Source organism: Schistocerca piceifrons, chromosome 5 (genome assembly GCF_021461385.2).
Source record: "Schistocerca piceifrons isolate TAMUIC-IGC-003096 chromosome 5, iqSchPice1.1, whole genome shotgun sequence".
NCBI lineage: Eukaryota > Metazoa > Arthropoda > Insecta > Orthoptera > Acrididae > Schistocerca > Schistocerca piceifrons.
Window position 1 is genome coordinate 505,785,617 of NC_060142.1, and position 24,902 is coordinate 505,810,518.

A 24,902-nucleotide genomic window follows, 5' to 3' on the forward strand; every position below is an offset into this window, starting at 1 on the left:
GAACGTGCTGGCCAGCGCAGCATTCGAACATTTTCTGTATCCATAAAGGCCCGTACAGGACCTGCAACATGCGGTCGTGCATTATCCTGCTGAAATGTAGGGTGTCGCAATGATCGAATGAAGGGTAGAGCCACGGGTCGTAACACATCTGAAATGTAACGTCAACTGTTCAAAGTGCTGTCAATGCGAACTAGAGGTGACCGAGATGTGTAACCAATGGCACCCCATACCATCACACCGGGTGATACGCCAGTATAGCAATGACGAATACACGCTTCCAATGTGCGTTCACCGCGATGTCGCCAAACACGGATGCGACCATCATGATGCTGTAAACAGAACCGGGATTCATCAGAAAAAATGACGTTTGGCCATTCGTGCACCCAAGTTCGTCGTTGAGTACACCATCGCAGGCGCTCCTGTCTGTGATGCAGCGTCGAGGGTAACCGCAGCCATGGTCTCCGAGCTGATAGTCCATGCTGCTGCAAACGTCGTAGAATTGTTCAGGCAGATGGTTGTTGTCTTGCAAACGTCTCCATCTGTTGACTCAAGGATCGGGACGTGGCTGCACGATCCGTTACAGCCATGTGGATAAGATGCCTGTCATCCCGACTGCTAGTGATAAGACGCCGTTGGGATCCAGCACGGCGTTCCGTATTACCCTCCTTAACCCACCGATTCCATATTCTGCTAACAGTCACTGGATCTCGACCAACGCGAGCAGCAATGTCGTGATACGGTAAACCGCAATCGCGATAGGCTACAATCCGACATTTATCAAAGTCGGAAACGTGATGGTACGCATTTCTCCTCCTTACAAGACGCATCACAACAACGTTTCATCAGGCAACGCCGGTCAACTGCTGTTTGTGTATGAGAAATCGGTTTGAAACTTTCCTCATGTCAGCACGTTGTAGGTGTCGCCACCGGCGCCAACCTTGTGTGAATGCTCTGAAAAGCTAATCATTTGCATATCACAGCATCTTCTTCCTGTCAGTTAAATTTCGCGTCTGTAGCACGGCATCTTCGTGGTGTAGCAATTCTAATGGCCAGTAGTGTAACAATTTGCTTGCGTGCGCAAGCACAGAGCTTCGATATAGTACACTTGTAACTACACAGATCACTGTTCTGACGACGACGGACACTTACAAAGCATTTAGGACACTGAACATATCCTGTCTGTGGCCAAATACAACAGCGTAAACTGAAGGCTTGGCTAGCATCTGCTTTTATGTTCAAGCATACATATCTCGCGATTTTTCTACATGTTTGTCCAATCCCTGTGCCTTACGCACACTGAACTGGTAGTTGTGGTTTTACAGAGTGAGTTTTTACTGTATCATCGTGTGAAGTGTTAATAGAGTCCGCCTAATGGTGCTACCTTGAAATATAAACTTTTATCATAGCCCGCTCGTCAACTTGCACCACTCATCCTACACTTACTATTTTATTTGACGCAATCACAGAAAAAATTTTCTTGTCTTTTGATGGTATCGGCCACCATTGACCTTCATCGGAACACCTGAAAGCAGCATCAGATAGTCACCAGGTAAGGCTTTTTTCATGTGGACGTGAAACGGATCAGTAGCATTACTCCTGCAAATGTGAAATCAACGCCGCATTGATTTAATGCTTCATTCCGTCACGACCTCTCCTGTACTTTGTCTAACCATTCAGAGGCTTCCTAGCTAGCTGGCAGGATGTAGAGCTCCCGGGGGAAATAACGCAGAGAAGAAATAATTTGTCCCCAGGCCGTACATTCTCTGCCTCAGCGGGGATGCTCTATAATGAAACTTTGAGCCAGTCTCCGAGGTGCGCTCACAGATTTGAGGCAGCAATTAGACGGATTTGAATCCCAGTAGTGTTGAGAGATACTTTAAATTTTCTTTATAATTTATTTGCTACGAGTAATTCTATCAGAGTAGCAATGACGCGCTCTATGGATAAATCAGTAATTACACTTGTCAATAATCATTTTGCGTGTGGGATGTGAAATATCAATTCTCGTGAATTTTTGTTGTAGAGTCGAACCTATAGAAATGTGGTACCCCGTAAGGCGTTCTAGAAATCTATAATTATGTATTTATTTTTTCACATTTGCAATTGGTTTCGCTCTTTTATTTCTATACACTCAAAATATAAAAGGTATAAGCATTAATTTATTTTATTGTTATTTTACATTAAGTAAAGTCGGTTTAAAAAACAGTTGCTAGGGGGCATGTAAGAACAGTTTGTCAACACGTTTTGAGTTGCAATATCAGTTAACTTTTAAATGTCTGAATATTTACGAGTATTTTCAGGTCAGCAGTTACAGTATTTTTCGTCTTTTCTTGTGCAGTAAAGCTATGGAATTCGGTTTTTACTCAATCTGTTGCATTTTCTTTTGTTGTGCCCTTTGATGTACATTATCAGTCACGAGGCAGTGACAGTTTCTTTAGTCCGGTTGTTACAATGTGTGAAACAGTTGAAGGCACTACTAGTAAAGTGCGTGCATGTGTAAATCACCCCGATGACTTCTGCCGTATGTGTGGTTTGTTCACTCAAACCAGACAAAGGAAGCAGAGATAGAAAAAAAATGGTCATGAATTGTACTTACACTGTGTTTTTACTGACCAGGATAAAACGTTCACGCCGCAGTTTTCTTGCATAAACCTGCACAACAAATCTTGTTAAACGGAATGTAGAAAGCCACCGAACCATGACGTTTGATTTTCCAGTGATCTACTGGGAGCCAAAAAATCAGAGACATTTTGTTTTTGCGTAGCAAATATTGCAGGCCATTCTAGTGAAACCAAACGTAGTATTATGTATCCTAATATGTCTTCAGTAGATAAATTACGGCGAAAAATTTCCTGATCCTCTCTGACAGCTGGAAAGCAAGAGTATTTGAAATATCGAAGAGAAGGCAATCAGATGCTCCACCAGTGGACGAGTACATTCTTATCACAAGATATTTTACCTCACCTTATATGCTAAACGATTTAAAATTGTTTAGAAACGTTCCCGATGAAAGAAATGGAATCTTTTAGATCAGTAAACAAGAATTTCAACGTTTATGTCTCGAAATATTGGTTTGTATTCTTGGGGCAGAAAAATTCTTTTTATATGTGTGGAGATAAGAGTAGTTTTGTGGGTTTTCAACATTACCCTCAAGACTTGATATTGTTTGTTGTTGCGTCTAAAAAATTTAAATGGATTTTGTTATATAATGACATTAAACTTATATTAGTGTCTTTGCATTATTTAGTGGATAAAAAATAGATACATGAAAGCATGGTCCTTCTACTGAAAGCCGTCAGATATAAAGATCGTAAATGGATGATCTGCGCTGACTTAAAAGTTTGCTTCTTACATGTTTATAAGCTGGTTTGACAACAATTTTTTTCTGTGTTTGTGGGACAGCCGAGACATCAGAAACTGCTACAGTGTTAAGGAATGGCCTATAAGAGAAATGAATATTGCAAGAAAGGAATTATTAAGAACAAATCATTAGTTGTGTTACGTAAAGTCATACTGCTGTCACTTCACATTAAGTTAGATCTCACGAAGAATTTTTCAAATGTTCTTCATAAACCGGGTGAGTTTCTGTTAGATCAATGAGGCCAAGTTTAAAGAAGGTGTTTTTATCAGATCACAGATCAGGATGTTGTTGATCACTGATTCCTTTGATAGTAAACTCATCTTGAGTTAAAAGCCAAAACTGCTGTCAGAACAATTGTTCATGAAATTTTTGTTAAGAGAAAAAAGGATAACAAAAAATAGTGTAGAAATTAATTAAAAATACACGTTTCACATTCGCGCCTTTATTTTTTTCCGCAACTTCGGTGCTGTTAGCGATGAACATAGTCAACTCCTCCACGAAGCCACTCTTTCAATAGAACATCGCTATCAGAGAAGCTGGATCCCTTCAGTGATGTGCGATTATTGTTGGGTTTTGTACAAGAACATTCAAGAGACATTTCAGGAAAGAAAAGCATTATGAACCGCTTACCCAAATGAATTGTCATTAAACTTTGTAGTATCTTTATGATTTTAATTATTGTTTTGATGAAATACGTCTTTTTTGTATAATATGATGACAGTTTTGAGGTTTTATATAAGTATTTAAATGACTTTTGTCTCACGTGTGTCTTACTTTTGTTTTATGAATGTTTGTCACATGTTGGACACGAAATCGATACTTTTTTATCTAAGGAGTGTGACGTGATTGCAAAATAGTAGGTTGCACCTGTTAGTCGTCATACCTGTATTAGGTAAATCCATCCAGTTAGAAACCAGATGCAGAATAAGAGTTTCAGTTTGTTAACCAGTGAATTATTTGTTTGAACTCTGCAGTTTAGACTACATATTGGCAGGTTCCGGATGGTACGCTAACTGCGGTATCCGAGGACGGTACCCCTTGGAAATTCGGCTGTACCGCAACACATTCAGCCTGTAATAAACGTTGGAGACTCCACGCCCACTGTCGGTAAATATAAGCATGAAAGGTGGTTATACAGGGTGGTCCATTGATAGTGACCGGGCCAAATATCTCACGAAATAAGCGTCAAACGAAAAAACTACAAAGAACGAAACTTATCTAGCATGAAGGGGGAACCCAGATGGCGCTATGGCTGGCCCGCTAGATGGCACAGCCATAGGTCAAACGGATATCAACTGCCGTTTTTTTTAAATAGGAACCTCCATTTTTAATACATATTCGTGTAGTACGTAAAGAAATATGATTTTTTAGTTGGACCACTTTTTTCGTTTTGTGATAGATGGCGTTGTAATAGTCACAAACGTATAAGTACGTGGTATAACGTAACATTCCACCAGTGCGGACGGTATTTGTTTCGTGATACATTACCCGTGTTAAAATGGACCGTTTACCAATTGCGGAAAAGGTCGATATCGTGTTGATGTATGGCTATTGTAATCAAAATGCTCGACGGCGGTGTGCTATGTATGCTGCTCGGTATCCTGGATGATATCATCCAAATGTCCGGACCAGTCGCCGGATAGTTATGTTACTTAAGGAAACAGGAAGTGTTCAGCCACATGTGAAACGTCAACCTCGACCTGCAACAAATGATGATGCCCAAGTAGATGTTTTAGCTGCTGTCGCGGCTAATCCGCACATCAGTAGCAGACAAATTGCGGGAGAGTCGGGAATCTCAAAAAAGTCGGTATTGAGAATGCTACATAAACATCGATATCACCCGTACCGTATTTCTATGCACCAGGTATTGCATGGCGACGACTTTGAACGTCGTGTACAGTTCTGCCACTCGGCACAATAGAAATTACGGGACGATGACAGATTTTTTGCACGCGTTCTATTTAGCGACGAAGCGTCATTCACCAACAGCGGTAACGTAAACCGGCATAATATGCACTATTGGGCAACGGAAAATCCACGTTGGCTGCGACAAGTGAACATCAGTGACATTGGCGGTTTAATGTATGGCCCGGAATTATGGGAGGAAGGATAATTGGCCCCCATTTTATCGGGTTAATGTATGGTGCGGCATTATGGGCGGAAGTATAATTGACACCCATTTTATCTATGGCAATCTAAATGATGCAATATATGCTGATTTCCTACGTAATGTTCTATCGATGTTACTACAAGATGTTTCACTGCATGACAGAATGGCGATGTACTTCCAACATGATGGATGCCCGACACATAGCTCGCGTGCGGTAGAAGCGGTATTGAATAGCATATTTCATGACAGGTGGATTGGTCGTCGAAGCACCATACCATGGACCGCACGTTCACCGGATCTGACGTTCCCGGATTTCTTTCTGTGGGGAAAGTTGAAGGATATTTGCTATCGTGATCCACGGACAACGCCTGACAACATGCGTCAGCGCATTGTCAATGCATGTGCGAACATTACGGAAGGCGAACTACTCGCTGTTGAGAGGAATGTCGTTACACGTATTGCCAAACGCATTGAAGTTGACGGACATCATTTTGAGCATTTACTGTATTAATGTGGTATTTACAGGTAATGACGCTGTAACAGTATGAGTTCTCAGAAATGATAAGTTCACGAAGGTACATGTATCACATTGGAACAAACGAAATAAAATGTTCAAACTTACCTACGTCCTGTATTTTAATTTAAAGAACCTACCTGTTAGCAACTGTTCGTCTAAAGTTGTGAGCCATATGTTTATGACTATTACAGCGCCATCTATCACAAAGCGAAAAAAGTGGTCCAACTAAAACATTCATATTTATTTACGTACTACACGAATATGTAATAAAAATGGGGTTTCCTATTTAAAAAAACGCAGTTGTTATCCGTTTGACCTATGACAGGGCCACCTAGCGGGCCAACCATAGCGCCATCTGGTTTCCCCCTTCAAGCTAGACAAGTTTCGTTCTTTGTAGTCTTTTCGTTTGACGCTTATTTCGTGAGATATTCGGCCCGGTCACGATCAAGGGACCACCCTGTATATAAAGTTCCAGATTCAAAACGCTGTAATAATAAAAAAAGAACCACTGCTCAGAATGACATCAAATTTGAGCTGAATATTATCGAAGGACAAAGAGTTATGGAAAAAAATAACGAAAATTATACCACTAGATAGTGTTGTAAGCTTCAGATATGCAAAATAAAAGACGCAGGCTATACGGCTATTCCTCGTTTTCTGCCAAAGATTCTCGGCATAACTCTCAATGTAGGATCGTGCGCTACTGGTAATGCTCTTTAACGAGAACGATGATTGTGCGTCAGTAGCTCTGTAAACGTTATATATATTGAAGAGTATGAAAGAAGCGTTGGTCCAATGTCAGCGAAGGTCCTGGAGAAAATGAGTACGAAATTCGAAAAGACAGGTACCCTTGAAGTGCAAAGTGACGGAGGGAGCAAAATAATTGATCCGATGTCTTTACAAGATGTGGCTATAGCATTGCTGGAAGCATCGAGCGATAGTGTCCAAACAGGCAGCGCACATGGAACTGCCAGAACCTTGGACACGCCTGTAAGACTGGTGCTTAAAACACCAATGTTCAGGAGTTGCTGTTTGCTGACCTGCCAGTAAGACAAAAGTTTGCTCTAGAATTTCTTGCTCGCTTTGAAGTGGACAATGAATGGCCATGGAATATTCTGTGGACAGACGGCGCTCATTTGCGTCTCCAAGGACATGTCAATACACAATTGCAGAATATGGGCAACGGAAAATATGACCATATATCAACCGTTAGTGCTTCATTCTGCACCGAACAGCTGTGTGGTACATGCTGACGTCAAAGTTTCTCGTGGGGTCATATTTTTTCGAGACGGGTCCTGCGGGTCCAGTTAGTTGCACCATCACTATTAAACGCTTTGGGCATCAACATCATTCCTAACAGTGTGAATGGATGGGTAAGACCATTTTAATACAAGATGGCACTCCTCCGCACATTTAACGGCCAGTGAAGCAGCTGCTGCAGAGGCATTTCGTAAATGCTAGAATTATCAGTTGTCATTACCCTACAGCCTGTCGTCCAGATCACTTGATCTTAATCCGTGTGCCTTCTGGTTATGGGGCTATCAGAAAGATGCTATATTCAGTGCTCCGATATCGAACATAGCCAAATTGTAGGCACACGTAGTGCAACAGATTCTGAACGTGATAGGTGTGGCTAATACTGTTTCTCGATTTCAAATTGAGACAGAAAACAGCGAACAGCATACTGAACATGTCTTGCACCAGTCTCACGATAGTTAAAAAACTGATTTCACTATTGCTTTTTATGCTGATTTAGGCAGCAGGACAGTTCAAAACCGATGTCGTTGTTGCTTTTTATGCAGTTTTGGCTTCAGAACAATTAAAAACTGATATTTCGCCTTTCGCTAAATGCCAAACTTGTGCGGTCGTGCACATTGCACAGTATGGTTGATCTAATCTGCATGTCACACCACAGCCGTCGTTTATGACTGATCTGACATTTGTAGCTGAACCCATTTATCTTATCCCACTTACAGAGATATCCAGTGAGAAAATTTTCGATGACTTTTTTTTGTTCTCACAACATTTCCCCCTTCTTCGATAGTATACCTATCAAATTTGACGTCATTCCGAGCAGCGGTTTTTTCCTGTGCAGCTTTTTGAAACTGTAAGTTTAATTATAATCACCCTGTATTTACTGGCAGACCCACAGAAAACATTGCTCAATACACCGGAGCTGGCATCACTCCAGGCATGGGTGTGTGTGCTTGTCCTTAGGATAATTTAGGCTAAGTAGTGTGTCAGCTTAGGGACCTTAGCAGTTAAGTCCCATAAGATTTCACACACATTTTGGGGCCACAATCACGGAACTATTTTCATACCTCGTTCACTTGCCGCCTGGAAACCTATCATGTTCTCTTCCACCTGGCGTGCGTGAGTGTGTGGGGTCGCTGAGCTTCAGTCATGCACACCAGCCGTCTTCAAGAGCAACCAAGCAGTCGAGACTTGCAACAGCCCTGAAGGTGCGAGCAGCACAATCCCGAGTCGCCTCGCCATCGCCTGCCCCCGACCACAGCCTCGTGAAATCAGCTCCGTATGCTACACGACCCGTGCAGCCGCCGCTCACCCCATACAGTACTGAAGTACGCAGCGGAAATTTTCCCGTGGAGAAGGACCGGAGGGCTCGCACTCCGAAACGTCCCCCCCCCCCCTTCCCTGGGTACATAGGCACCCAGCGCAGCATTAATCTCGCTACTGTTTTGTCTGCGTCTGCTTGTTTACTCACTGCTTCAGCTCGCCTTTCTATCGGGTTTTGCTTTACATTTGTTAGTTTTCAAGTTGATTACATAAAAGAACAAATGAATTCATTGTATAGATAATAAATTAATATAGGTTACATTGTTTCCTGAAACCAGGTAACACAGAATGAAAAAAAAATTCGGATAGATATCAGGACTCGGGTACCGATGGTTCTGTTTAAACTTATTTATATACAAGGTGGTCTATTGATGGTGACCGGGCCAAATATCTCACGAAATAAGCGTCAAACGAAAAAACTACAAAGAATGAAACTTGTCTAGCTTGAAGGGGGAAAATAGATGCGCTATGGCTGGCCCGCTAGATAGCGGTGCCATAGGTCAAACGGATATCAACTGCGTTTTTTTAAAGTAGGAACCCTCATTTTTCATTACATATTCGGGTAGAACGTAAAGAAATGTGAATGTTTTAGTCGGACCACTTTTTTCGCTTTGTGATTGATGACTCTGTAATAGTCACAAACGTATAAGTACGTGGTATCACGTAACATTCCGCCAGTGCGGACGGTATTTGCTTCGTGATATATTACCCGTGTTAAAATGGACCGTTTACCAATTGCGGAAAAGGTCGACATCGTATTGATGTGATCAAAATGCCCTACGAGCTTGTGCTATTTATGCTGCTCGGTACCCTGGACGACATCATCAAGTGCCCGGACCGTTCGCCGGATAGTTACGTTATTTAAGGAAACAGGAAGTGCTCAGCCACATGTGAAACGTCAACCACGACCTGCAACAAATGATGATGCCCAAGTAGCTCTTTTAGCTGCTGTTGCGGCTAATCCGCACATCAGTAGCAGAGAAATTGCGCGAGAATCGGGAATCTCAAAAACGTCGGTGTTGAGAATGCTACATCAGCGTCGATTGCAGCCGAACCATATTTCTATGCACCAGAAATTGCATGGCGACGACTTTGAACGTCGTGTACAGTTCTGCCACTCGGCACAATAGAAATTACGGGACGATGACAGATTTTTGCACGCGTTCTATTTAGCGACGAAGCGTCATTCACCAACAGCGGTAACGTAAACCGGCATAATATGCACTATTGGGCAACGGAAAATCCACGTTGGCTGCGACAAGTGGAACATCAGTGACCTTGGCGGGTTAATGTATGGCCTGGCATTATGGGAGGAAGGATAATTGGTCCCCATTTTATCGATGGCAATGTTAATGTTGCAATGTGTGCTGCTTTCCTACGTAATGTTCTACCGATGATACTACAAGATGTCTCACTGCATGACAGAATGGCGATGTACTTCCAACATGATGGATGCCCGACACATAGCTCGCGCGCGGTTGCAGCGGTATTGAATAGCATATTTCATGACAGGTGGATTGGTCGTCGGAGCACCATACCATGGCCCGTTCGTTCACCGGATCTGAAGTCCCTAGATTTCTTTCTGTGGGGAAAGTTGAAGGATATTTGCTATCGTGATCCACGGACAACGCCTGACAACATGCGTCAGCGCATTGTCAATGCATGTGCGAACATTACGGAAGGCGAACTACTCGCTGTTGAGAGGAATGTCGTTACACGTATTGCCAAACGCATTGAAGTTGACGGACATCATTTTGAGCATTTACTGTATTAATGTGGCATTTACAGGTAATCGCGCTGTAACAGCATGCGTTCTCAGAAATGATTAGTTCACGAAGGTACATGTATCACATTGGAGCAAACGAAATAAAATGTTCAAAGTACCTACGTTCTGTATTTTAATTTAAAGAACCTACCTGTTAGCAACTGTTCGTCCAAAGTTGTGAGCCATATGTTTATGACTATTACAGCGCCATCTATCACAAAGCGAAAAAAAGTGGTCCAACTAAAACATTCATATTTCTTTACGTACTAAACGAATATGTAATGAAAAATGCGAGTTCCTATTAAAAAAAACCGCAGTTGATATCCGTTTGACCTATGGCAGCGCCATCTTGCGGGCCAACCATAGCGCCATCTGGTTTCCCCCTTCAAGCTAGACAAGTTTCGTTCTTTGTAGTCTTTTCGTTTGACGCTTATTTCGTGAGATATTTGGCCCGGTCACGATCAATGGACCACCCTGTGTATAGATCATGCATCCGGGTAATCGAGAATTTCGACGATTTTTGTTTGTTATCGACATCGATAGCCAGCGACCTTGCCGCAGTGGCATCACCGGTTCCCATCAGATCACCTAAGTTAAGTGCCGTCGGCCTTAGCAGCACTTGGATGGGTGACCATCAGGTCTGCCGAGCGCTGTTGGCAAGCGGGGTGCAATCAGACCTTTTGAGGCGAATTGAGGAGCTATTTGATTGAGTAGCGGCTCTGGTTACGAAAACTGACAACGGCCGGGAGAAAGGTATGGTGACCACACGCTCCTTCCTATCTGCATCAATGACCCATATAATCTGAGGATGACACGGCGGTCGGTCAGTAGCGGTGGATCTTCCGAAACCTCTTCGGACGGAGAGAGATATAGGTACTGATACTGGCAAGTTATCAAAATATGTGACATGAATGGCCATACTTTTCAATTGTGTTGATCGGGGAGCTAACATACTTTTTACACCGCCAAGGGACCATAGACTTTAGTATGTGACATACTGTAGGACTCAACGTGATACGTCTGAGAAAAATGGGTCTTAACAGGCGCACAGACACGATCAGATAATATGAGCAAAAAATTGTCGTGTGATATGATTACAAATTAACAATTTTCGGAGTTTTTTCTTTACTTGTATTGTACAACTTGATTCTTGCCAAATTTGATGTTTATAGGTCAATGGGAGTACCTTATAGGTTTTGATGAGTGACTTTGCAAGTATCAAAATATGTGACAGGAACGGCCGTATCTTTCGATTTCATTGACATAGAAGTTTAATTTCTTTAAACGCCAAGGGACCATAGATTATACTTTGTGACAAATTTCCAATTAATATGTCTGCTCTTTTCTGAGAAAAGGGTTTCTTAACAGTTAGATAGACAGACAGAGGGACAACGAAGTTCCCCTATAAGAGTTCAGTTTTTAACCATTTAGGTATGGAACACAAAAAACATAAAGTCATCGTCATGAGTTGATGACTCGCAGTGTCTTTAATTATATAAAGTGGTCCTTTCATTTCCAAATTTGGTTTGTATCGGTAGCATACAAAGAAGAGGAGCGCGAGGCAGTTCCGCACTCCATGTAGCAGGCGACAACAAGCGCACGTGGGCTCGCCGCTGCCAACTTCATCGCGCACAGTCTAGAATATATCTCACGCTTTCTCGAGAGTGATACAGCTCTCCTTCTACCGTTAAAAGCTATTTCGACTTGTTAGCTACATTTCGTAGGCTCGAATGTATGGTATAAAACGAACCGATCATAAACTGGCCATTTTTCACTGAAAATTTTTCAAAATATATGCGGTGCTGTACTTTACTTTGAAGTATCACACGGTTCTAGGTGCGCAGTCCGGAACCGCGCGACTGCTACGGTCGCAGGTTCGAATCCTGCCTCGGGCATGGATGTGTGTGATGTCCTTAGGTTAGTTAGGTTTAAGTAGTTCTAAGTTCTAGGGGACTGATGACCACAGCTGTTAAGTCCCATAGTGCTCAGAGCCATTTGAACCATTTTTTTGAAGTATCACAATAACTATGGGCAATAAAGAAAAGCAAACGAGTTCATTATCGAGCTACAATGTATGGCTATAAGATACTCAAACACATTTTTTTGTCTTTTTGCCAGTAGCTTCCTCAAAATCGAATAAGAAAGACTGCGTAGCGGAGAGTACTCGCGTGTGTCACGTAGGTGCCAGCCTCGTCGCCGACAGTCTCCAACACATCTCAAGTATTTTCTCCAGAATGGAGAGGTGTATGACTCTCCTTCCAAAGTGAAAAACAATTTCGATATGTAAGTTGTGTTTTTCATACGATGTAATGTTTATCATAAAATGCACCAGAAGTAAACTGACCAGCAACTACATTTTTCAGAGGAATCTTCTCAAAATATGGTGCGGTGTTGTACTTTACTTTGAACTATGGGCAATAACGAAAAGAAAACAATTTCATTATCTTGCTGGGGTGTGTGGCTATAATATTGTTTTTCTTCTTTTTTTCGAATAAGGATGACTGTAGTGAAGAACACACGCCATTGTCTAAACAGTTGTTTTTATTTCCTTATGTGACAAGTAAAAGTTTTACTGAGGAATTAGAGTCAGATGTAGCTTAGCTTCATCAAAATAAAAGTTTTTTCTAGGCAAATCGGATGACTGGAAATTTCACTCCTTGTTCATCGTTCAAATAAATAAATAAATAAATAAAATGGCTCCAAGCAACTGCGGTCGTCAGTCCCCTAGACTTAGAACTACTTAAACCTAACTAACCTAAGGACATCACACACATCCACGCCCGACGCAGGATTCGAACCTGTGACCGCAGCGGCAGCGCGGTTCCGGACTGATGCGCCTAGAACCGCTAGGCCACAGCGGCCTGCGTTCATCGTTCGATTTGAGTTGTGTGGAGCGATCACCACCTGTGTTATTGTGGGTACCCAGAGAGAGGGGGAAGCTTGACACACCTTGTGCATTCCTAAGGTCACTCTGTTTACTTCTATGCTATGTGTTTCACCTGCAGACCACTGCCTCGCTTGACGCCGCCGGCTCTTGTTCTTCGACGCGCTCAGCCGTCAACAGGTGCAGCCACTGCTCACCGCTGACCGCTGCCTTGTGGAACTGTGACAAGCTGTGAGAAGTTCCCTGTTTCAGTGATCGATCGGAGAACTTCCTATTGGTGGATACAGCGTTTACCTTATTCCTCCTTGTCAAATAGTGTCTCTTATTTTCTTGTTGCATGTTTAGTAACATAATAAAGTGAGGTGTGGGTCATAAGGACACACCGAAATCACAATAGTAATCTATTGTAGTTGCCACTCACTTCATTCAGTCATAAAGCATTATCAAATCACAACCACAATAATAAAGGCGATTGCCTTATAAAGCCAGATCACTTGGATAAATGACGAACAAATTTCTTTAACTAGAACAAGACCCATAAAAACTTGAAAATTGAATATAACTAGTTAAACTAACTCAGATAAACTCCATTACTTAGATGGAACTAATATCCACACGATTCCTATCAGAACTTCTAATTACTCCTAATCAGCTAAAGAATACATTAAGTGACGGAACACAGATCTTGCAAGATTTGGCTAGCCAACTTTCCTAAATAAAACACTATTCCTAAAAGCTTTATTACAATAAAATCACTTCCACAATTAAGGAGGTGCTTTAACTTGACCAAACAAATTTTCAAGTTTACTTAGCTCAGTAGATTAATCAACAGTGTTGTTAAAATCATTACTACTAGAACATGACCATTTGATGATAGTCCCTAAAATGAGGCCGCTTCAATACTGCGTGTGAATTAGTGATAGACGCGAGCACACCAAAGGATTTTAATCAATACAAGAGATCCACGAGACAGCAAATGAAGTAGAAATGTAATCAACTTAGCACTGCAATTGAACTTCAGACACCATAACTCTTCACGGGAAGGATGGAATCACAAGACAATAACAACATAACCCGAGATGTAAAAGGGGTGGCAGGGCCTTAAATGCCGGCTGCTGTGGCAGGGCAGTTCTAGGGGCTACAGTCCGGAGCCGCGCTGCTGCTACGGTCGCAGGTTCGAATCCTGCCTCGAGCAGGGATGTATGTGATGTCTGTAGGTTAGTTAGGTTTAAGTAGTTCTAAGTCTAGGGGACAGATGACCGCAGATGCTTGGAGCCATTTTTTTTATTTATTTATTATTATTTTTTTTTTTTGAACGATGAACAAGGAGTGAAATTTCCAGTCATCCGATTTGTCTAGGGGACTGATGACTTCAGATGTTAAGTCCCATAGTGCTCAGAGCCATCTGAACCATTTGAAGGGCCTTAAATATCACTCTGCCACCGTGTTACTCTGCTCCCAGTTTGCTGGCGTCGACCACTGCCAACTTTCTGCAACACAAAACACATCAGCGGTGGACAATATTCTGAGGCATGAGATACACGACCTCTTCTAGAGAATAGGTGATCAATACTTTCAATGAAATCAGCCACCTTGAGTTACTTGACCTGTCACGACCCTTAAAATGTGATTAACCAATTCGCAAAAGGACCACTAAAATAACGTCCTAAATTTAAAATGATAAGAATTATCTCGGCTCACATTTAAACGCCAAACTACAAAATGAACTACAAGGTAGAATGGAAGAAATATCTTGACATGGCTTCGAACGCCAGACACCGACTTACGCACTACTCCTTGCTCTTCTACCTACGTATTTAGCCACGCTTCATGTCGGTTTGTTGGACGTAGACACACGTCCTTAACTGCCGTCAAGTATCAACTCACGACACCGAGTTGCGTGATAAACAACTAGAACAATTCCAAATAGTTTTCAGTACACTGGCATGTTCAGTTAAGATGCACACAACCCATCGAAGCAATTCGACGACTCCAATTCATTCGGCCTGTATAGCTTGTAACAGACACGAAGGAACTTGTCCTTCCAACCTCTAGGAAAACCAAATTACCATGGGAAATGGATCGCCGTTGCACGATTCAACACGCCGTAGCGGCTGGCCACTCTCCTTCGTCGTGCTGACTCGGCCCCTCCGCGTGCTGCCTACGTACACAGTCCCACGTCACGCAAGAGACCCAGCAGAACGCACGCGCTGCCATTAAATGCCCGCCGCCAAAGATACGAGGAAGAGCAATCAACATGGAAGTCGACTCAAAGATGAAAATGAGCGCTAGAAACGCACCAGCTCATAAAGCTTCGTTTAACGCTACCACTGGCATATTCAGTAATTGTCTCAATGCTATTTTCGAGTCCAAACATAAGTGGCTAAAAAAAAAGAACCATGCTAAACATGCTATTCCTGTGGAATATGAGAACGAGTATAAAACCTACTCTGCATAAATAATTAAACCCCAGTGTTCGCTTATGCAATGTAATTAATGAATTAGACATAAACAGTCACCAAATATGAGTTTTACGCCAACTATTATTCTGCAAAACTTCAAGATGTGTCATAAAGTAAACCGCTATTTTGTGCTCGAGTTGCTTGTCCTCACCAACAGACGGTAGCACATGTAAACTCTGGTGCATCCATCTGTGAACGTCGCTTGGTACTAGGTACAACAGACCCTCAAATCAAATGGTTCAAATGGTTCAAATGGCTCTGAGCACTATGGGACTTAACATCTATGGTCATCAGTCCCCTAGAACGTAGAACTACTTAAATCTAACTAACCTATGGACGTCACACAACACCCAGTCATCACGAGGCAGAGAAAATCCCTGACGCCGTCGGGAATCGAACCCGGGAACCCGGGCGTGGGAAGCGAGAACGCTGCCGCACGACCACGAGCTGCGGACCTCAAATCAAATAATGCCACATCAAAATTGTCTATATTTCTTATTAAAATAAACACTTATTGACATTAGTGAAATTAATTCTAATTTAGTAAATGAGCATAATTCGACCTTTCTACCATGCATTAAATTGAAGCGGTGAGAACCATAAGGTCTTAAATCACAGTTTCATCGATTTATGAATTTTACCGTGTGCAGATGTTCCTGACATCTTTTAATCTTATGATGAACCAGCTATGGTGAACCAATACAGTGTAGTCCTACACAGTATATACGACCATTCACGAAAAGTTGTATCACCGGTTTCTCGGTTATTCATTTCCATGGCGACCCGAAGCAAAAGTGTATCTTGCTGCACTGCTCAATTGTTATCTTAGGATACATAACACAATTTCGTGTCTACGTGATGTATGTAGCGGAGGTGAAACGGCAGTTTTATCTGAACCTCCAGCTGTAGAATATGCTTAATGAAAATCTTGGTAATGAGGACGATGAAGTGTTGGAATTGGCCGTAATTGTGTGTGTGTGTGTGTGTGTGTGTGTGTGTGTGTGTGTGTCAGCCACTGGGGGGTTAACACAGACACAAACAAGGAAGGAGTAAAGTTGCGATGGCCAGTGGCAGGAATCCAAAAGTATTTGTACAAAACTTTCTAATTAATAGAAAACTATATTACTAAAAATAAAAGACGCTTAACTTCTTTTGTTTCCTGTGCCTCGCTCCCTATTACCATTCTCAGAATGCATACTAAGTATCGTCTTCCTGTTACTTAATACTAGTCTGCAACCGAAGTGGGGTCCGACAAGCGATGGACGGCTGGTTAAATCAGCATTGACAGGGGGCACTGAACCCTGTCTTCCTCGAGGTGTGGCGCTGTCCCCTCTTTCCACTGGCGGGAAGACAGGCCGCGGCGCGTACCCACGAAGATAGGCTTGAACTCGCTCGCTCGCTCAGCGCAGCAGACAAAATGCGTTTCTAAACCTGTTAACTCGCAGCTGGGCATGTACTAATGAGAACTACGTCTTGAACTGCAATCTGCTATTGTGAAGTAGCACTGATTAAATAGTACTACAAGAAAATTAATTTAAGACCATGAACCATGGACCTTGCCGTTGGTGGGGAGGCTTGCGTGCCTCAGCGATACAGATAGTCGTACCGTAGGTGCAACCACAATGGAGGGGTATGTGTTGAGACGCCAGACAAACGGGTGGTTCCTGAAGAGGGGCAGCAGCCTTTTCAGAAGTTGCAAGGGCAACAGTCTGAATGATTGACTGATCTGGCCTTGTAACACTAACCAAAAACACTTTGCTGTCCTGGTACTGCGAACAGCTGAAAGCAATGGGAAACTAAAGCCATAATTTTTCCTGAGGCATGCAACTTTACTGTATGTTACAGAAAAATACTGAAGATAGTTGGGTAGATCACATAACTAATCACGAGGTATTGAATAGAATTTGGGAGAAGAGAAATTTGTGGCGCAACGTGACTAAAAGAAGGAATCGGTTGGTTGGACATGTTCTGAGACATCAAGGAAGCACCAATTTAGTATTGGAGGGCAGTGTGGAGGGTAAAAATCGTAGAGGGAGGCCAAGAGATGAATACACTAAGCAGATTCAAAAGGATGTACGTTGCAGTAGGTACTGGGAGATGAAGAAGCTTGCACAGGATAGAGTAGCATGGAGAGTTGCATCAAACCAGTCTCTGGACTAAAGACCACAACAACAACAACAACATCCCCTATCTCTGACACAATTCGCATTGTAAATAGAGATTTGTTAAGACGCTTCAGCAGTTCTGTGGTGTGCTTCTCCCAGTTGAATTTATTATCAAGCTGTAATCCCAAGAATTTAGCACTGTCCACTTCTTCTATCTGCTTGTCATCGTATGTTAGGCACAGACCCGTGGGACCCCGTTACAAGTTCTGAACTGCATGTAATGTGTTTTTTTTAGATTTCAGTGACAAAGAATTGGCAAGGAAGCAGTGATTAATGTCCACAAATATTTTACGAGCCGATCTTTCTAAGACTACCCTTGATTTGCTATTTATTTTAATATCTGTATCATTGGAAAAAAAAACTTGGTAATGCTATGAAAGGTCATTGATAAACACAAGAAAAAGTAACGGCTCTAAGATGGAACCTTATGGGACCCCATATGTAATTAGTTCCCAGTTGGATGATGCCTGATAGCTTAATACATGTCTCTCTCCTGCCAGAGGTATAAGATTTCAACCATTTTGCAGAATTTCCTGTTACATCATAATATTCTAATTTACTTAAAAGGATATTGTGAAGTACAGTTTCACTGTAAGTGTAGATAGCCTTCTCAATATCAGAAATCCGAACTGCGACTTTGACAGTATGTTATTTGTGATAAGATGGTCTGTACATTACTTTCTCTAAAATTTTTTAGAATGCTGGCAAAAGTGAAATTGGACGGAAATTTGATGCTATTTATTTATTCTTATGTTAAGTTTCTCGCTGTTCTCGTCTCTGCTATTTCTCATTACTTCCGTCTTTCTTCGATTTACTGTCAATACATGTTCTGTACCCACTACACTTGCCATTTTTCCAATACATCCTGTACTCCTTCTTCACTTTCATGAGGGTAGTAATATCATAGCGAATCGTATCATTGATATCCTTTCAACCTGGATTTTAATTACGCTCCTGAACCTTTCGTTCCCCCCATGAATCATGGACCTTGCCATTGGTGGGGAGGCTTGCGTGCCTTAGAGAAACAGATAGCCATACCGTAGGTGCAACCACAACGGAGGGGTATCTGTTGAGAGGAGAGACAAACGTGTGGTTCCTGAAGAGGGGCAGCAACCTTTTCAGTAGTTGCAGGGCAACAGAATGGATGATTGACTAATCTGACTTGTAACACTAACCGAAATGGCCTTGCTGTGCTGGTACTGCGAACGGTTGAAAGCAAGGGGAAACTACAGCCGTAATTTTTCCCGAGGGCATGCAGCTTTACTGTATTCTTAAATGATGATGGCGTCCTCTTGGGTAAAATGTTCCGGAGGTAAAATAGTCCCCCATTCGGATCTCCGGGCGGGGACAACTCAGGACGACGTTGTTATCGGGAGAAAGGAAACTGACGTTCTACGGATCGGAGCGTGGAATGTCAGATCCTTTAATCGGGCAGGTAGGTTAGAAAATTTAAAAAGGGAAATGGATAGGTTAAAGTTAGATATAGTGGGAATTAGTGAAGTTCGGCGGCAGGAGGAACAAGACTTCTGGTCAGGTGACTAGAGGGTTATAAATACAAAATCAAATAGGGGTAATGCAAGAGTAGGTATAATAATGATTAAAAAAATAGGAGTACGGGTAAGCTACTACAAGCAGGATAGTGAACGCATTATTGTGGCCAAGATAAATACGAAGCCCACGCCTACCACAATAGTAAAAGTTTATGCCAACTAGCTCCGAAGATGACGATGAGATTGATGAAATGTATGATGAGATAAAAGAAATTATTCAGATAGTGAAGGGAGACGAAAATTTAATTGTCATGGGTGATGGCTCTGAGCACTATGGGGCTTAACCTCTGAGGTCATCAGTCCCCCAGAACTTAGAACTACTCAAACCTAACTAACCTAAGGACATCACACACATCCATGCCCGAGGCAAGATTCGAACCTGCGACCGTAGCGGTTGGTCATGGGTGAATGGAACTCGATAGTAGGAAAAGGAGGAGAAGGAAACGTAGTAGGCGAATATGGAATGGGATTAAGGAATGAAAGAGGAAGTCGCATGGTAGAAATTTGCACAGAACATAACTTAATCATAGCTAACACTTGGTTGAAGAATCATAAAAGAAGGTTGTATACATGGAAGAAGCCTGGAGATACTGGAAGGTCTCAGATAGATTATATAATGGTAAGACAGAGATTTAGGAACCAGATTTTAAATTGTAAGACATTTACAGGGGCAGATGTGGACTCTGACCACAATATATTGGTTATGAACTGTAGATTAGAACTGAAGAAACTGCAAAAAGGTGGGAATTTGAGGAGATTGACCTATATAAAGTGAAAAAAGAACCAGAGGTTGTAGAGAGCTTCAGGGAGAGCATTAGTGAACGACTGACAAGAACAGGGGAAAGAAATACAGTAGAAGAAGAATGGGTAGCAATGAGAGATGAAATAGTGAAGGTAGCAGAGGATCAAGTAGGTATAAAGACGACGACTAGTAGAAATCCTTGGGTAACAGAAGAGATACTGAATTTAATTGATGAGAGGAGAAAATATAAAAGTGCAGTAAAAGAAGCAGGCAAAAAGGAATAAAAACGTCTCAAAAACGAGATCGACAAGAAGTGCAAAATGGCTAAGCAGGCATGGCTAGAGGACAAATGTAAGGAGGTAGAGGCGCATATCACTAGGGGTAAGATAGATACTGCCTACAGGTAAATTAAAGAAACCTTTGGAGAAAAGAGAACCAATTGTATGAATATCAAGAGCTCAGATGGAAATCCAGTTCTAAGGAAAGAAGGGAAAGCAGAAAGTTGGTAAGGGTCTATATAGGATCTATACAAAGGCGATGATCTTGAGGACTATATTATAGAAATGGAAGAAAATGTAGATGAAGATGAAATAGGAGATATGATACTGCGTGATGAGTTTGACAGAGCCTGAAAGACCTAAGTCGAAACAATGTCCCGGGAGTAGACAACATTCCATTAGAACTACTGACAGCCTTGGGAGAGCCAGGCTTAACAAAACTCTACCATCTAGTGAGCAAGATGTATGAGACAGGCGAAATACCCTCAGACTTCAATAAGAATATAATAATTCCAATCCCAAAGAAATCAGGTGTTGACAGATGTGAAAATTACCGAACTGTCGGTTTAATAAGCCACGGCTGCAAAATACTAAGACGAATTCTTTACAGGCGAATGGAAAAATTGGTAGAAGCCGACCTCGGGGAAGATGAGTTTGGATTCCGTAGAAATGTTGGAACACGTGAGGCAATACTGACCATAAGACTTATCTTAGAACATAGATTAAGGAAAGGCCAGCCTACGTTTCTAGCATTTGTAGACATAGAGAAAGCTTTTGTCTATGTTGATTGGAATACTCTCTTTCAAATTCTGAAGGTGGCAGGGGTAAAATACAGGGAGCGAAAAGCTATTTACAATTTGTACAGAAACCAGATGGCAGTTATAAGAGTCGAGAGACACGAAAGAGAAGTAGTGGTTAAGAAGGGAGTGAGACAGGGTTGTAGCCTATCCCCGATGTTATTCAATCTGTATATTGAGCAAGCAGTAAAGGAAACAAAAGAAAATTCGGAGTTGGTATTAAAATCCATGGAGAAGAAATAAAAACTTTGAGGTTCGCCGATGACGTTGTAATTCTGTCAGAGACAGCAAAGGACCTGGAAGAGCAGGCGAACGAAATGGAAAGTGTCTTGAAAGGAGGGTATAAGATGAACATCAACAGAAGCAAAACGAAGATAATAGAATGTAGTCGAATTAAATCGGGTGATGCTGCGGGAATTAGATTAGGAAATGAGAGGCTTAAAGTAGTAAATGAGTTTTGCTATTTAGGGAGCAAAATAACTGATGATGGTCGAAGAAGAGAGGATGTAAAATGTAGACTGCCAATGGCAAGGAAAGCGTTCCAGAAGAAGAGAAAATTGTTAACATCGAGTATAGATTTAAGTGTCAGGAAGTCGTTTGTGAAAGTATTTGTATGGAGTGTAGCCATGTATGGAAGTGAAACGTGCAGGATAAATAGTTTGGACAAGAAGAGAATAGAAACTTTCGAAATGTGGTGTTACAGAAGAATGCTGAAGATTAGATGGGTAGATCACATAACTAATGAGGAGGTATTGAGTAGAATTGGAGAGAAGAGGAGTTTGTGGCACAACTTGACAAGAAGAAGGGGTCGGTTGTTGGGGCATATTCTGAGGTATCAAGGGATCACCAATTTAGTATTGGAGGTCAGCGTGGAGGGTAAAAATCGTAAAGGGAGACGAAGAGATGAATACACTAAATAGATTCAGAAGGATGTAGGTTGCTGTAGGCACTGGGAGATGAAGAAGCTTGCACAGCATAGAATAGCATGGAGAGCTACATCAAACCAGTCTCAGGACAGAAGACCACAACAACAACAACTCGATGTAAATCGTATAATAACTTGTTCATAGTATTTAATCTCTTCTGCTTAACAGTTCTCATTTCATACAAGAAGTAGTGCCTTATGGAACTGATAATCATTTTGGCACGATTTTAATTTTGTTGTACCCCAGTACAGCCGTAACAAATTATAAGTAGGCCTTTGGATTTCCGATCACTGTAGGACTAATAACAGTAAGACTCCATAATAGCGGATTCTAGTAGAAGATGCGGTTCTCTTTTGTACGTACACACCTAGTCACGAGTTAACAGGTGTTGTAATGTGGCATGTCTGCTGAGTTGAGCAAGCGAGCGAGCGTAGGCCTACCTTCGTGACGTACGCGCCATGGCCTGAGTTTCCCGTGCATTTGCGAATTAATGTTAATAACAAATATGATCTTAAATATTAAGTGGTATTTCATAAAATAAAGTGGGTACAATATTTTTTTAGGAAGTATAGGATGTTGAGGCTTAAAAAAGGAGTCAGACCTATGGGATTGGTAGTTTGTATATAGATTTGATTTTCGCAAACATCTATTTTTCTCAAAAAAGTTTTTTCGTATTTTGGATTCTTATGGTTCTCAGTGCCTCAGATCATGAAAACGCCTAAAAATTGGCTCCATAACACTGCAAAACGCATATGAGTGCTAATGCTGATCTAACTTACAGCTTGAAATTCACTGAATAAGACAATCTTATTCTCTCATCAAAAGCTCGTCTCTAAAACCAATATCCAATCATACAACAATTATAAGTGACCTCGTGCTGGGGTGCTATCATCACCCTGCAGTTCAAAACGTTTGTAATTTTCTGCAGAACTAGCACAATTGTACTTCATAACCATTCCCCTCGTTCCCCTCTCCTCTCCTCCTAGTTTCAACGCAAAGGGTTACACTGGTAATCTGTAGATGGGTAAACAGGTAATGGGTAAAGGGGTAAAGTACCCATAATTCAGTGTATGCTAGACTTATACACTGCTTTATGGAGGCTTTTTAATTTACTCATACCTCGCAATATGAAGCCATGTAGAAATGGCATTTGCATTTATCGGTTATCAAATAACAGAACAAAAGTTCTGATTTGGAGTAAGTCATCAGATCAGTGTCTTTTTGTAGTCATTAGGCGGCTACTGGTTAATCTTTTTTATGTAGCAGTTATTTAGGCTGCCCCTACCAGTTGCGTGTTGGCAGCAGTCAAACTGTCGCTCTTCGGCTATTCAATATAAAAGGTAAATATGCGTTAGTGATGGACACTCATGGCTGGGCTATGGCCTGACTGCAGTCAGAGTGCAGCTTTCCTTGGCCCTAGGAGGGTAAGTGTTGTGGCTCTTTTGCACCTGGTTCTGGGTAAGATGGCAAGTATTTATTCGATAGCAGTCTGAAGGAACCTGGGACCGTACTAGATGGTTTGGAAAGATAAAAATCGGTAGTCCTTTCTGGGATTGAAACCAGAACCCCAGGGCTGAAGTCTAGTGCTCTGTGCACTAGACGACTGTGGCCACTTATTAGACTATGCAGTTAATAATTTTGATACAAAACATGTAAGACAGTAAAGCAAATTATGTTTCTGAAGTGATGATGCTAGTGTTGTATTTTGTATCCCGCCTGGTAGGCGGCGCATGGGTCTGCTCCTGTAAACTGAAGGGTAGGCCGAATGTAGAAAGCGAGTAGGAGCAGGAAAAGGTGAAATGCTTCAGTACTACTGGTAAATTTTACGAGTTTCCTATATTCAGAATTAGGATTACATTAGGCTTACTCAACTTTGGCTGAGATGAGCACGTAGGTACGAAGCCGTACAGGTATCAACGCTTACAGCTACTAGTTGTGGACATACTATCATTGAAGTAACAAAGTCTGTAACGGCTAGCCCCCTATGAACTAGTAGATAAGTTGCTTGGCCGTCGGCTCGGAATCAAATGGGCTGAATCTGGAGCGGCACTCGTAGAGCTGCACAGCGCCGGCTAGAGGGCGCTGTCGTCGGTGTCGTAGTGCCAACCTAGCAGAGCGCACCTACATTGTGGCATCGTAGCTATCGATACCACTATGTACATGTTCTTCATTATGAGGCTGATATGCTGGGGGCTTCAGGTAGCTGAGGGTAGGGGTTGGGTGCGGTAACTACTGTACAGGGAGTCGTACAGAAAACGATGTGGAATATTTATGTGTGAAGGAAATGATGGGTGGTGTGAAAAGGTTAGATGAATTGGATACCAGATATGCTGGGTAACAGGACACACTGATACACTGAGTCATTCATCTCCCCCTACCTATGGATTTTATGCAACCCACAACGTCTTCCAAAACCATTAATGATATTTTCATATCCTCTAGCTCGCTACTAACAAATTTCTAGTCCTACAGAAAAATGAACATGATCTTCATGTTAGGAATTTAATGTAGTCAAATTTTGTTCTGGGACAGATTTTCGCTAGAGGCCTTGGTTTCCGAGTTATTCAAGAAAAATAATTTGAAGGTCACTTTTGTATGTCTTCCTTGAATAATTCAAAATGTATGGCCTCTAGCCAAAATGCATCCTAGTACAAAATTTAAGTACATTAAATTTCTTACAAAAAAGTACTCTTCATTTTTTCTGTGGGACTAACAGTTCGCATGCAGTGAGTGAAAGAATATGGAATCTTGCATCTGGTATTTGAAGA